This window comes from Pleurodeles waltl, chromosome 3_1 (genome assembly GCF_031143425.1).
Source record: "Pleurodeles waltl isolate 20211129_DDA chromosome 3_1, aPleWal1.hap1.20221129, whole genome shotgun sequence".
In the NCBI taxonomy this organism is placed as follows: Eukaryota; Metazoa; Chordata; class Amphibia; order Caudata; family Salamandridae; genus Pleurodeles; species Pleurodeles waltl.
Window position 1 is genome coordinate 1,357,854,593 of NC_090440.1, and position 14,194 is coordinate 1,357,868,786.

Below are 14,194 nucleotides of genomic sequence, written 5' to 3' on the forward strand. Positions count from 1 at the left end.
CCTTGTTCTACCAACTTTACCTTTCAAGGGCCCAGGGACTGGATAGGGTACCACTTGGCAGGACTGGAATCTCAGAAGAGAGTCCAGGTTCTGGCAGAGGAAGGCTTTGATGAACCTGAGACTTCAGCTCAGGAGGCCAGGTCAGTCCAAGCCCTTGGAGATTCTTCACAAGCAGGAATATACTACAAAGTCCAATCTTTGTCCCTTTTCAGGCAGAAGCAGCAGCTGCAGGCCAACCCAGCAAAGCACAGTCACAGGCAAAGGGGCAGTACTCCTCCATCTCTTCAGCTCTTCTCCTTGGTAGAGGTTCCTCTTGGTTCCAGACGTAATCTGAAAATCTGGGGTTTTGGGTCCACTACTTATACCCCTCTCTTCCTTTGAAGTTGGCAAGCTTCAAAGGAAAGTCTCTGTTCTTCACAAGATCCTGCCATGCACAGGCCTAGCTCCAGACACACAGCAGGGGGTTGGAAACTGCATTGTGTGAGGGCAGGCACAACCCATTCAGTTGTAAGTGACCACTCCTCCCTCTCCTCTAGCCCTGATGGCCCATCAGGATATGCAGGCTACATCCCAGCCCCCTTTGTGTCACTGTCTAGTGGAGATTCACAAAGATCCCAACTGTCAGTCTGACCCAGACAGGGAATACATAAGCAGGCAGTGTCACAGAATGGTTTACACAAGAAAATGTCCACTTTCTAAAAGTTGCATTTTCATACTGACAATGAAAGACCAACTTTATACCAAAAGATGTATTATCAAATTGTAAGTAGAGAGACCTTCCCAACTCAATAACTCTATCTGCTCCCAAAGGGAAACTGCACTTAAAAGATATTTAATGGCAGTCCCATGATAACCCATGAGAGAGATAGGCCTTGCAACACTGAAAACCAAATTTGGCAGTACTTCACTGTTAGGACACACAAAACACATTAGTACGTGTCCCAAATTGAACATACACTATGCCCTGCCTATGGACTACCTACGGCCTACCTTAGGGGTGCCTTACATGTAATAAAGAGAATGTTTGGGCCTGGCAAATGGGTACACTTGCCAGGCCGAATTGGCAGGTAAAGACTGCGTTGCACACACAGACACTGCAGTGGCTGGTGTGAGCCATGTTTACAGGGCTACTCATGTGGGTGCACAACCAGTGCTGCAGGCCCACTAGTAGCATTTTATTTACAGGCCCTGGGCACCTCTAGTGCACTTTACTAGAGACTTACTAGTAAATCAAATGTGCCAATCATGGAAAAGTCAATCACACATACAATTTACACAGGGAGCACTTGCACTTGAGCACTGGTCGGCAGTGGTAAAGTGCCCAGAGCACCAAAAACAGGACAAAGAAAGTCCAGTACGCAGTCAAAACATAGGAAGCAGAGACAAAAAAGACAGACGAGACGACCCCTAGGTAGCTAGGTCTAACACGTGTCCACCCCAGCTGAAAGTGGGAGGACTACTCAAGCTCATGGGAGTTCTCTTCACTAAGGCTGGAGAATCTGGACAAAGCATCAGCATTGGTGTGTTATTTTCCAGGGCGGTGTTCCACCATAAAGTCCATTCCCTGTAGGGAGATGGACCACCTCAACTGTTTTGGGTTCTCACACCCTCAGCTGCATGAACCGTCTGAGGGGCCTGTGGTCGGTCTGAACCCGGAAGTGAGTCCCAAACAAGTAGAGTCTTCGCTTCTTCAGGACCCAGACCACAGCAAAAGCTTCACACTCAATTGCACTCCACCTACGTTCCCAGGGAAATAACCTCCTAATGATGAAGGCTACAGGCTGGTCTATGCCCTCTTCATTTGGCTGTGACAACCCTGTTCCCACACCATACTCTGAAGCATCAGTCTGTATGACAAATTCTTTAGAGAAGTTAGGTGCCTTCAGCACGGGTGCCATGCACATTGCCTCCTTCAGGGCATGAAAAGCTGTCTGGCAAGCCTCAGTCCAGATCACTTTCTTTGGTTGTTTCTTTGAAGTTAACTCTGTTAGGGGAGCAACAATGGTACCATGCCCCTTACCAAATCATCTATAGTAACCTGTGAGACCTAAAAAGGCTCTCACCTCAGTTTGGGTCTTGGGAAGCTCCCAAGCCAGAATGGTATCAATCTTTGGCTGTATGGGTGCCACCTGGCCTATCCCCACCTGGTGTCCCAGGTACATCACAGATCCCTGCCCTATTTGGCACTTATAGTGAAGCCTGCCTTATGCAGGGCCTCTAACACTCTACAGAGGTGTTGGATGAACACAGCAATGTCATCCAGGTAGGCTGCACTGAAATCCTCCAATGCAGCCAACACCTGGTTAACCAGCCTCTGAAAGGTGGCAGGGGCATTTTTCATTACAAAGGGCATCACCCTAAACTGGTAGTGCATGTCTGGGGTAGAAAACGTAGACTTCTCCTTGATCCCCTGAGTCATAGCAATCTGCCAATACCCAGACCAAGACCACAGGACTGGCCCAAGAGCTACTAAAAACTCAATAACCCCAAGAGCTAACATGTTGGACACCTCATCCTTAATGCTGGCTCTGACCTTGTCAGTCACCCTGTAAACTTTATGTTTCACAGGTGGACTGTCCCCAGTGCCCACATAATGTGTGCAAAAGTGTGTGACCGCTGGGATCAAGGAAAAGAGAGAGGCAATCTGTGCCAGCACTTGGCGACTGTCCCTCTGTTGTTCTAGAGTCAGTGAGGGGGAAAGGTTCACACCTTCTACTGAACCATCTTTCTCTGGCAGACAGGAGGTCTGGATGAGGCTCACTCTCTTTCTCCAACCCTTCATCTGTTGCCAAAAGCATAGTCACCTCTGTCCTCTCAAAGTGAGACTTGAGGCGGTTCACATGTAGGACCCTCAAAGGGTTCCTAGGAGTCCGCAAATTCACCAGATAGGTGACATCACTCTTCCTCTCCACCACCTCAAAAGACCCAGTCCACTTATCTTGGTGAGCGCGAGGCTCCAAATGGGCCATCACCCACATTTCTTGTACAGGATGAAACTCAAACAGAGTGGCATTCTGGTCATACCACCATTTGATGTCCTCCTGACTTGCTTCCAGGTACTCTTGAGTGAACTTCCTGAAGGGGGCAGCCTGGTTCTCCAAGCCGTCCCTAACCAAACTTAAAGGTCCCCTGACAGAGTGGCCATAAAACAACTCAAAATGGGTAAATCCAAGACACATTTTTGGCACCTCCCTGTAGACGAACAGAAGGCATGACAAGAGGACGTCCCACTTAGGCCACAAGGGCTCTGACAGGCCCATAATTATGCCTTTCAATGTGTGGTTGAATCACTCATCCAGGCTGTTTCCTTGTGGGTGGACAGGAGTGGTAAACTTGTAGGTTACCCCACCCTCCTTCCACAGAGACTTCATATATGTAGATATGAAGTTGGTACACCTATCAGAATCCACCTCCTTAGGGAACCCCATGCAGGAAAAAAAAAACATCAATGCAAGTCCTACCACAGGAGCAGTGATTGATCTTAAAGGTATGGCTCCTGGGTACCTGGCGGCATGGTCCACCAAGAACAGGATAAACCTGTTTCCCATGGCTGTCTTGGGATGCAGAGGCCCCGCAATGTCAATACCAAGCGTTTCAAAGGGGCTGCTGATAACAGGAAAAGGTTGGAGGGGAGTCTTACATCTCCCCCCACTATTGCCACCTGCCTGACAAGTTTGGCAAGACCTACAGTGCACATCTGAGTGCCTGCACATTTGGGGCCAGTAAAAGTGGGTGACAAGCCTCTCAAAATTCTTGTTCTGCCCTAAATGTCCAACTAAAGGACATCATGAGCCAAACCCAGTAGGAAGGCTCTGAAGCACTAGGGTGCCACCAGCCCACAGGCTTCCCCAGGCTCAACAACCATAGGCTCGCTATATAGGAGGCCATCCTCCAAATAAATCAAGTGTGAACCACACTCCTTGCCAGACACCTCATCTGCCGCCTGCTGCCGCAAACCTTCCACAGTAGGGCATGCTTTCTTTGCCTCACAGAGTGCTTCCCTGGTGGGTCCCCCTTCCTGCTGCTACTGAGTCAGTTCAGGGACCCCCTCAATTCAACCACCTGTTCTCCTGTAGGCTCTGGGGCCTCCCCCTCAGGTTCAGCCTCCTTATGGACCGTGGGAACTTCTAGAGTGGGTTCCATGCGCCCCTTGCCCTTCCACCTTCCGGCAGACCCTTGGGCCACTCTTTAAGGCTCCAGGGTCTCCTGAGTACACTGACGGCTGTGATTGACTGGGTGGACACACACACCCACCCAGGCAGACCCAACATCACCAAGTGAGACATCTGTTCCACCTCCTTCCAAGGGGAATCACCCAGGTCATTCCCAAACAGATAATCTACATGCATGGTTGGACTCCCAGCTACCCTCAAGAAACCTGAGACCCCACGCCCACACTCAAAGGGAACCTGCGCCACTTTGCACAGGTGCTCATAATTGTCTACTGCAACTTCTTGGTAAAGTGCATGGGAACTACCTGCTCTTCAGACACCAGGTGACTTCTCATGGTAGTCACACTGGCTCCTGTGTCTCTCAAAGGCGCCACCCTCTGTCCATTGATGGTCACCCACTGCCTGTACTCCTTAGTGTTCTTAGGCATAAGGGTCTTTTGGTCCATCTCACTGTCCCCTAGTGAGACAAGTGTCATCTCAGTTGGCTCCCACCCACCTGGAACCAACTCCTCCCCAAGAGCTACGACTGTGACTAAGCACCAGTAGGTACCTGTGTCCCCTTGGGACATTTGGGATCCCCCCTCATGTGACCCACCTGATCACATGCATAGCACTTGCGGGGACCACTTTCTGCAGGTTTTCCTGTAGAGAGCCATGGTTTCTTTTCAACTGGGGGCTGGGAATCTTTAACCTGAGAACTAAGTTGGGGCCCTTTAGAGAACTCCTCCTGTCTACCGTTACCCCCCAACCCACTTCTTCTCATGGGGAACCTGCCCACCCTTGACATGGTCTCCCCCATACCTCTTCTGGACACTGGTGCTCTCCCAGCGGTCTGCTTCCTGAGCAAGCTTTCTGGGGTCAGTCAGCTTGCTGTCAATTAGGTGCTGATGCAGCTCTGGAAACAAAAGACTGCAAAAGTGCTCCCAAGCATTTAAGTGGTAAAGTCCCTCATAAGTTGTTACCTTACTGCCTTTCACCCAACCATCCAGTGACCTGCAAAAAGAGTCAGCACATTCTAACCAGGTTTGGGATTCCTTCCTTTGTATGACCTAAACTTGTCCTTCTACTGCTCTTAAGTGAGACCATCTCTTGTGGTCTGTACTGCCTTCATGATAGAGCAGGTGAGTCCCTGAGAATCCCCTAAAGATGTCAGAGTGTCCTTCCCCTCTGCCTCAAAGTTCTTCTACAGACCTGCCCTCCAATATGCTTCAGAGACCGTGTTCATGTGGAGAGCAGACTCATACCCCTTGAGCCACGGATAGATGTCATCCTCCTTTTTGTAACAATTCACCATTTCTTTAGGAATGTGTACCTTCCTCTCAGGCTGCCTTAAGGTACTGCAGCCACCATCTTTACTACACTGGGTCCTCTGATCCCTTAAAATGAGCTCATGAGCCAAGAGCATATTTTTTTCTTCAATGGCCAGCCTCCTCTATTCCATCTCCATCTCCATTTTAAGTTTCTCTGTTTCAAACTGGTGCACCCTCTCTGCCTGTCTGTCCAGCAACTCCTCAGGAGTCAGACCATTAGATGATACACTGATATCTGACCTGGAGGCCCTCCCCCTAGGCAGAATAGGTATAGCCACTACACCACCTGGATTTCTCTGCACTCCCTCACCCTCCTCCTTCTCTGTACCCCCAGCGTCCTTGGCTGCCACCCAGGATTTCAATGCCTTTTGCAGCTCCTCCTTCCTGATTGGGCCGGCAAGATCCCTACAAAATCTGCTTCAGTTGAGCCGCTGTATACTCTTCCAGTTTCTCCAACTCAAAAACAGCCTTTGTAGCCACAGCTGGTGCATCCTTAGCTTGAGACAGGCTGGCACTAAAAAATGCAAAGTTTCAAAAAGAACAGAGTTCCCAAGAGAAGTTCAAAACATCACACAAATATGAAAGCAGGAAAAGTCCAAAAAGAGAAAAAGCAGAAACAAGTCACGTAATGGTCTGCACTGAAACAGTAGAGTACACTTAATCACTGTGGTGGTCATTACAACCCTGGCGGACAGTGTTAAAGCGGCGGTAAGACCGCCAACAGGCCGGCGGTAAAAAAATTGCAATTACGACCGTGGCGGAAACCGCAAACAAAGACAGCCACTTTAACACTCAGACTGCCACGGCGGTACAAACAAACAGCACGGCGGTCACCGCCAACAGACAGGCGGGAGACAATGTACCACCCACACTATTATGACAGGCCAATCCGCCACCTTTTCCGGGGCGGATTCACCGCTGATAAAAACACGGCAGAAACAGGAATTTCGAAGGGAAAACGCTCACCCCTACAAACTCCACGAGGAACGAGGACACCATGGAACCGGAACTCCAAATCCTACCGGCGATAGTCTTCCTGCTCCTCTACCAGGAGCACAAACGCCGGCGGCGAAGACCACGGTGAGTACTGAACCTACGACACAGGGGAGGGGGGAGGCAAAAAACAGGGACACACACACGCAACACCCCCACCCCCACCCCCACCCTCACCCACTACAACACACACACTAATGCATATCAATACATCACAGTTACACCCCCCCAACCCCCCCGGAAGAATGCAAAGACCAAAGAAAATGAGTGTAACCATCGGAATATATTACAAACAAGTAGGCAGAAACATATATATATATACCATGTACAAAATAAATACCAGGCATAGTAGTCCAGGTACTGCACAAAGAAAGTCCGTGGAACACTGGGACAACACGGTATGGGCGAGGCCCACACAAGATCCCCGACCATGACGGAGAGAACACTGCAGGGGCATCAGATACCAAGAAAACAGCCACCTCAGGGGGAGGGAAAGGGGGGGCACCTCAGCCGCTTGAGTGCATGATGCCAAATCCACGAGGGGGCCACATGCCCACTGTTCCATCCTGGGGAGTGCAAAGCCACAGTCTCTCAATTCTCTACAGTGGGTGGGTTGCCCACTATTCAATCCTGGGGAGTGCAAAGCCACAGTCTCTCAAGTGGATAACAGTCTCCACTGGTTCTGGAGGGGGCATGGTGCCCAGAGTGCTTCATCCTGTGAAGGACAGAGGTAGTGGATGGATCTCTCCACTGGTTCTGGAGGGGGTATGGTGCCCAGAGTGCTTCATCCTGTGAAGGACAGAGGTAGTGGATGGATCTCTAGACTGGTTCTGGAGGGGGTATGGTGCCCAGAGTGCTTCATCCTGTGAAGGACAGAGGTAGTGGATGGATCTCTCCACTGGTTCTGGAGGGGGCATGGTGCCCAGAGTGCTTCATTCTGTGAAGGACAGAGGTAGTGGATGGATCTCTCCACTGGTTCTGGAGGGGGACTGGTGCCCAGAGTGCATCACTCACCCTGTGACGGACCCAGTTGCGTCAGTGCCCCTGCCGCTCATGGGCTAGTGGTGCTTGAGTTGGCGGTGCCCTGTTCAGCGGTGCTTGAGTTGGCGGTGCCCTGTTCAGCGGTGCTTGAGTTGGCGGTGCTCTGTTCAGCGGTGCTTGAGTTGGCGGTCCTTCATGGCCCAGCGGGGCTTGTGCTGGCGGTCCTTAATGGCCCAGCAGGGCTTTTGCTGGCGGTCCTTCATGGCCCAGCGGGGCTTGTGCTGGCGGTTCTTCATGGCCTAGAAGGGCTTTTGCTGGTGGTCCTTCATGGTCCAGCGGGGCTTTTGCTGGCGGTCCTTCATGGCCCAGAAGGGCTTTTGCTGGCGGTCCTTCATGGCCTAGAAGGGCTTTTGCTGGCGGTCCTTCATGGTCCAGCGGGGCTTTTGCTGGCGGTCCTTCATGGCCCAGAAGGGCTTTTGCTGATGGTCCTTCATGGCCCAGAAGGGCTTTTGCTGGCAGTCCTTCATGGCCCAGTGGGGCTTTTGCTGGCGGTCCTTCATGGCCCAGCGGGGCTGGTGCTGGTGGTGGCCTCCTGGGCAGCTGGGCTGGTGCTGGCGGTGCCCTCCTGGGCAGCTTGGCTGGGGCTGGCGTGCCCTCCTGGGCAGCTGGGCTGCGCGGTGGCCTCCTGGGCAGCTGGGCTGGAGCTGGCAGTGGCCTCCTGGCCAGCGGGGATGATGGCGGTCTTCTCCACCGTGCAGCTCTTCCCAGTCTTGCCGGGTTTCTTGTGGCCCTTTCCCACCTTGGAAGGTGTCACAGCTGACTCCACACTCCCACCGGGACCCCTGGGAGCGGCTTTGGTGGCTGGAGTCTTCCCCCTCTCCTGCCGGGCACTGGCCAACTTCTGATGCTTCACATGTGGGGGACTGTTTGTGCTGTGGCTCCGTGCCACACTGGCTGTCCTGGTGGCCGGTGCACTCCACATACCGGTGACTACAGGCACCACTGGTGCCGGAGATGTTTTGGCTGAGGTGCTACTTCGGGACCTATGAGATGGATGGGGTGGGGGAGGTGTGGGAAAAAGGTCAAGGGTGGACAGGAAAAGTTTTTTGGACACACGTGGACGGGTAGCTGGAGGGGGTTTGGGAGTGGAGGAAGAGGTGGTGGTAGTAAGAGGTGTTCGTTTGGTGACTTTGGGTGAAGGTGCATGTGCTGGAGGCTGTCATGAGGTGGATGGCTGTTGGGTGGATGTGTGCCTGCGTTTGTGTATCTTGGGAGGAGGCGTCACGGACACACTGGGAGAGGACACAGGGGACGTGTGAATGGTAGTGGGGGTGGTGACTGCACGTGAGCGGGGTGTGCTGGTGAGGGACGTAGTGGCTGTAGAGGTAGTGCATGCAGGTGTGAGTGTAGACAAGACTGGGAGGGAGGAGGGAGACGACGACGAGGGGGACACAGTGGAGGCAGTGGATGTTGGTGTGTCTGCATGTGTGTGTTGCTTGCGTGAGTGCCTGTGGGATGTGTAGTGCTTATGATTGCCTGAGCTTCCCTTGTGTGTTGACGTGTGTGTAGGCTGGTCTGATGGTGTGCTTGGGATAGGCAGAGGTAGAGGGGATTGGGTCTGGGTGGAGGAAGTTGGAGGGGGGAGGCTAGAGACGGGGACAATGGCTGCCATCAGAGTTTGGAAAGCTCGGTGCAGGGCCGCCTGACCAGAATGAATGCCCTCCAGGAATGCATTAGTTTGTTGCAACTGCCTTTCTACACCCTGGATGGCATTCAAAATGGTAGACTGCCCAACAGTGAGGGACCTGAGGAGGTCAATGGCCTCCTCACTGAGGGCAGCAGGGGTGACTGGGGCAGGGCCTGAGGTGCCTGGGGCAAAGGTGATGCCCACCCTCCTGGGTGAGCGGGTACGGGGCGAAGGCTGAGGGGCTGCTGGGAGGGCGGTGCTGGTAGGGGGGGTGGCGGCTGTACCTGTAGATGCGGGGGGCACAGATGTTGCCGCCACCACAAGGGAGCTCCCATCAGAGGACGAGTCCGTGTCGCTGGTCTCAGCTCCTGTCCCCGCCGTGGAGCTCCCCTCGCCCTCCATCACACTGGTGAATTCCGAGTCCATAGTCTCGCCCTCCAGGGCCATGTGGGATGCAGCTCCCTCATGCTCCGGTGCCACTGCTCCTCCACCTGATGATGCTAATGCACACAAGAACAGGAAGACCACAAAAAGGGGGGGGGAAGACAGAAGAAAGACATGTTGAGTGCATGCATTACCACTACAGTTGGCGGACATGACAGACACAGAAGCCCCCTGCACTACGCCGCGCTCTTGGGCTCCACTGTTCAATTCCTAGGAAATGGCCTACAAGGCTATGGACGACATCTGCACACATAGATGACACAGGGGCATGACTAGGTGTACTTGGCACTCTACAGAGGTGGGCTGGGGTGCCTCATGGCCTGCCTTAAGGAGGGGCCTTGCCTACGGAACTCGCCCTGGCCTAGGGAAACCCACAGCCCTCCTCCCCCACCGAGAGAAATACACTGCGCGCAAAGTCAGCAGAATGAGAGTGTACTCACCCCCTTGTGTCTGCTGTGATGCCCTCAAGCGCCCATCCAACTCCGGGTAGGCCACCGCCAGGATCCTGAACATCAGGGAGGCCATCCCCAGCTGAGCCTCCGCCGTCTTCTTGCTCCAGCGGCGAATGTCCTCCCTTCTTTCTGGCAGTGGGTGCTCCGTCTGTGGTAGACCCCCAGGGTCCAGACGTAGTTGGCGATGGCACGCCAAATATCTTTCTTCTGGTGGGCGCTGACCTACATGAAATGTACAGGGGAAGAAGAGAAGACGTTACCAACTGCACCGTCAAAGTGATTGACCCCCATCACTACCCTTGCCATGTGGCACATGCATTCACCGTCTTTCATGCACGCAGCACTCTGCCCCCTTCCTTCTTACATCCAGCCCTCTCCACACAGGCATAGCCCATGCAACATGCTCCCTGTGTACTTACCTGTTTGTCTGGAGGACCGTAGAGTAGCGTGTACTGGGGGAGGACCCCATCCATGAGCTTCTCCAACTCCTCCGATGTGAAGGCAGGGGCCCTTTCCCCAGACGCACGAGCCATTGTCTCTTCCAGACCGAGGTCACAGCAGCACTTGCAGTGTAGGTCCTCTCCTGTCGAAGATCATGTATCGAGTGATTGAACAGATAGAAAATGGAGGTCACGTCCGCGGCAGTGCGTACCGTCACAGCAGGCGTACATCGTCATTGGCTCCTGGGACCCATAGGGTCCAATGTTAACCAATGCAGAATTGTGCCGCGGTCTTTGACCGCCTACCGCGACGGTGTACAACGCCAGCGCAGTTACCTCACATCCCATTGTCCCACTTTAGAGGTCAGGCAGCCGCCATTTCAGGGGCCCACATGGCTTAATTTTCAACTGCGTCACACATACCTAGGCCTAGACTCAACACACATACAGGCCACCTTTTGTGTATGATTGGTGTTCTGGGTAAACTGTGGGTACGTACCTCTGAGTTGTTTGACTCTGTGCTCGCTGTTGTCCTTCATAGGCACCATCCGCTGGGACATGTGAGGAGATGGTGGCATCCTCCGGTGTACCGACCGTTGGTAGACCTGTCGACAATGGAGGAAAGACATTTGAGAATCACCTACAGGCTTGACCGTGCCACAATCCAGGAACTGTGTACCCAGTTGGAGCCAGACCTGATGTCAGCAATCCGCCATCCCACAGGAATCCCCCTCAAGTGCAGGTGCTGTCAGTGCTCCATTTCTTTGCAAGTGGGTCATTTCAAACAACAGTGGCCATGGCATCAGGGATGTCCCAGCCTATGTTTTCCAACGTATTGTCCAGAGTGTTGTCTGCCCTTCTGAAACACATGCGGAGCTACATCGTTTTCCCTCAGGTGGAGGATTTGCCTACAGTGAAAGGTGATTTCTATGCCCTGGGACATATCCCCAACATCATAGGTGCCATTGATGGGACCCATGTGGCTTTGGTCCCCCCCCACAGGAGTGAACAGGTGTACAGAAATCGGAAGAGTTATCATTCTATGAATATACAGATGGTATGTTTGGCAGACCAGTACATCTCCCATGTGAATACCATGTTCCCTGGCTCAGTGCATGACGCCTACATCCTGCGGAAAAGCAGCATCCCTTATGTGATGGCTCAACTCCAGAGGCACCATGTGTGGCTATTAGGTGAGCACCTGGAAGCAAGTCATTGGGAATGGTTGTCTGGGTCCGGGGTTATCCCTACAGGTTAGTGTGTGTCTAACAGTTGTCCCTCGCCATTTGCAGGTGACTCTGGTTACCCCAACCTGTCTACCATGGCTACTGACCCCAGTGAGGAATCCCAGGACAAGGGCAGAGGAACGCTACAAGAGGCCCATGGGCGAACTAGGAGGGTGATCGAGTGGACCTTCGGCCTCCTGAAGGCCAGGTTCCGGTGCCTCCATATGACAGGTGGATCCCTATTCTACTCACCAAAGAAGGTGTGCCAGATCATCGTGGCCTGCTGTATGCTTCACAACTTGGCTTTGCGATGCCAGGTGCCTTTTCTGCAGGAGGATGGTCCAGATGGCGGTGTTGTTGCAGCTGTGGAGCCTGTGGACAGTGATGAGGAGGAAGCAGAGGAAGAGGACATGCAAAACAGGGACTCAGTGATCCTGCAATATTTCCAGTGAGACACAGGTAGGAATACAAACCTGCCTACTACGTGTACTTTGACACTACTACCTCTCTCCTCTCTGTCGTTTTCACCCAGTGTGTGGTCACTGAGTTGTCACTTTCCCTTACGATTTCACAGATGTGGGTCCCACTGTGTGACATCTGCTTAGATTCCTCATGGACTACAGCTGTGTGACATAGGTATGTTGACATTACTATTTAAAGAACATTTTGTCAGTCTATTAGTCTCACAGGTGCATTGCCCATATGGGCATAGGAAGTGGAGCTGGGGCAGTTTAATTATGGACAGGGTGACAAAGTGGGACAGTAGGATGACAATCAGGGTGGTCTCATTTCTTGGCAGGGGTCTTGGCATTGTGCTCTGTCTTTGTCCTGGATCTCAGGAACCGTTTGCGGGTGGTTTTCCCTCTGCAGGGGGTGGGATGCTGGTGTGGTGGTACTGTGACAGGGCGTCCTGTCCACTAGTGCCGGCAGAGGTGGTGGGCAGTTCATCGTCCATGCTAGTGTCAGGGGCCCCTTGTAGTGCCACAGTGTCCCTCCTGGTGTTGAGTACTTCCTTCAGCACCCCTACGATGGTGCCCACGGTGGAGCTGATGGTTCTGAGTTCCTCCCTGAAGCCCATATACTGTTCCTCCTGCATGCACTGGGTCTCCTGAAACTTGGCCAGTACCGTTGCCATCGTCTCCTGGGAGTGGTGGTAGGCTCCCATGATGGAGGAGAGGGCCTCGTGGAGAGTGGGTTTCCTTGGCCTGTCCGCCCCCTGTCGCACAGCAACCCTCCCAGTTCCCCTGTGTTCCTGGGTCTCCGTCCCCTGGACCGTGTGCCCACTACCACTGCCCCCAGGTCCCTGTTTTTGTTGGGGTGGTGGGTTATCCTGGGTTCCCTGTAGTGGTGGACACACAGCTGATTGACGTGTCCTGGGGACGGAGGTATGGGCCCGCTGGGTGGGTGCTGTGCTGGTGTTTCCAGAGGAGGGAAGCTCTGTGGTGGCCTGTGCCTGTGTGAGGGGAACCGACTGTCCAGAGGTCCCCGATGGTCCGGGCTGGTCATCTAGATCCAGTTGGACAGAGGTGCTGTCATCACTGTGTGCCTCTTCTGTTGGTGGTGTGGACATGTGTGGACCCTCCTGTCCGGTGACGTTGGGTAGGTGTCCTGCAGGGGTATCAAAGGATGTTTATTAAATCTGTGTGTGTAATGGTGTGCAATGGGTGGGTGACCGTGTACCCCAGTGCTAGCATTCCTGTGTGGGAGCTTGTGTGATGATGGTTTAGGGGGGTGTATGGGTATGTGCAGTGGGCATGCTTTGGTGATTGGTGTCCATGCTTTGTTGTTGCATGCAGGGCTTAGTGTTGGGATGTGTGGTTTGTGATGTTGGAACATATGTGAGGAGTTGGGGTGCTGGGGGTGAGGGTGAGGGTGGGGGTATGTGATAGCATGCAGGTAGGGTGGGGGATGTAATAATTGAGATTTGACTTACCAGAGTCCATTCCTCCACCTACTCCTGCGAGGCCCTCAGGATGCAGAATCGCCAAGACCTGCTCCTCCCATGTTGTTAGTTGTGGGGGAGGAGGTGGGGGTCCGCCGTCAGTCCGCTGAACCGCCAGGTGGTGTCTTGAGACCACGGAACGCACCTTCCCCCTTAGGTCGTTCCACCTCTTCCTGATGTCCTCCCGATTTCTTGGGTGTTGTCCCACTGCGTTGACCCTGTCCACTATTCTTCGCCATAGCTCCATCTTCCTTGCAATTGAGGTGTGCTGCACCTGTGATCCGAATAGCTGTGGCTCTACCCGGACGCTTTCCTCCACCATGACCCTGAGCTCCTCCTCCGAGAATCTGGGGTGTCTTTGCCGTGCCAAGGGGTGGTGTAGGTGATGTTTGGGGTGGAGTGTGTGGTGATAAGTGTGCTGATATGTAGTGGTGTGTTGTGTGAGGTGCGTGGAAGTTGTGTGGGTGATGGTGTTGTGTGCCTGTGGATGCTGTTGTTCTTGCTGGTGCTGTCTCTCTCTGGCCTTCTTTCTGAATTTTTGGTCATA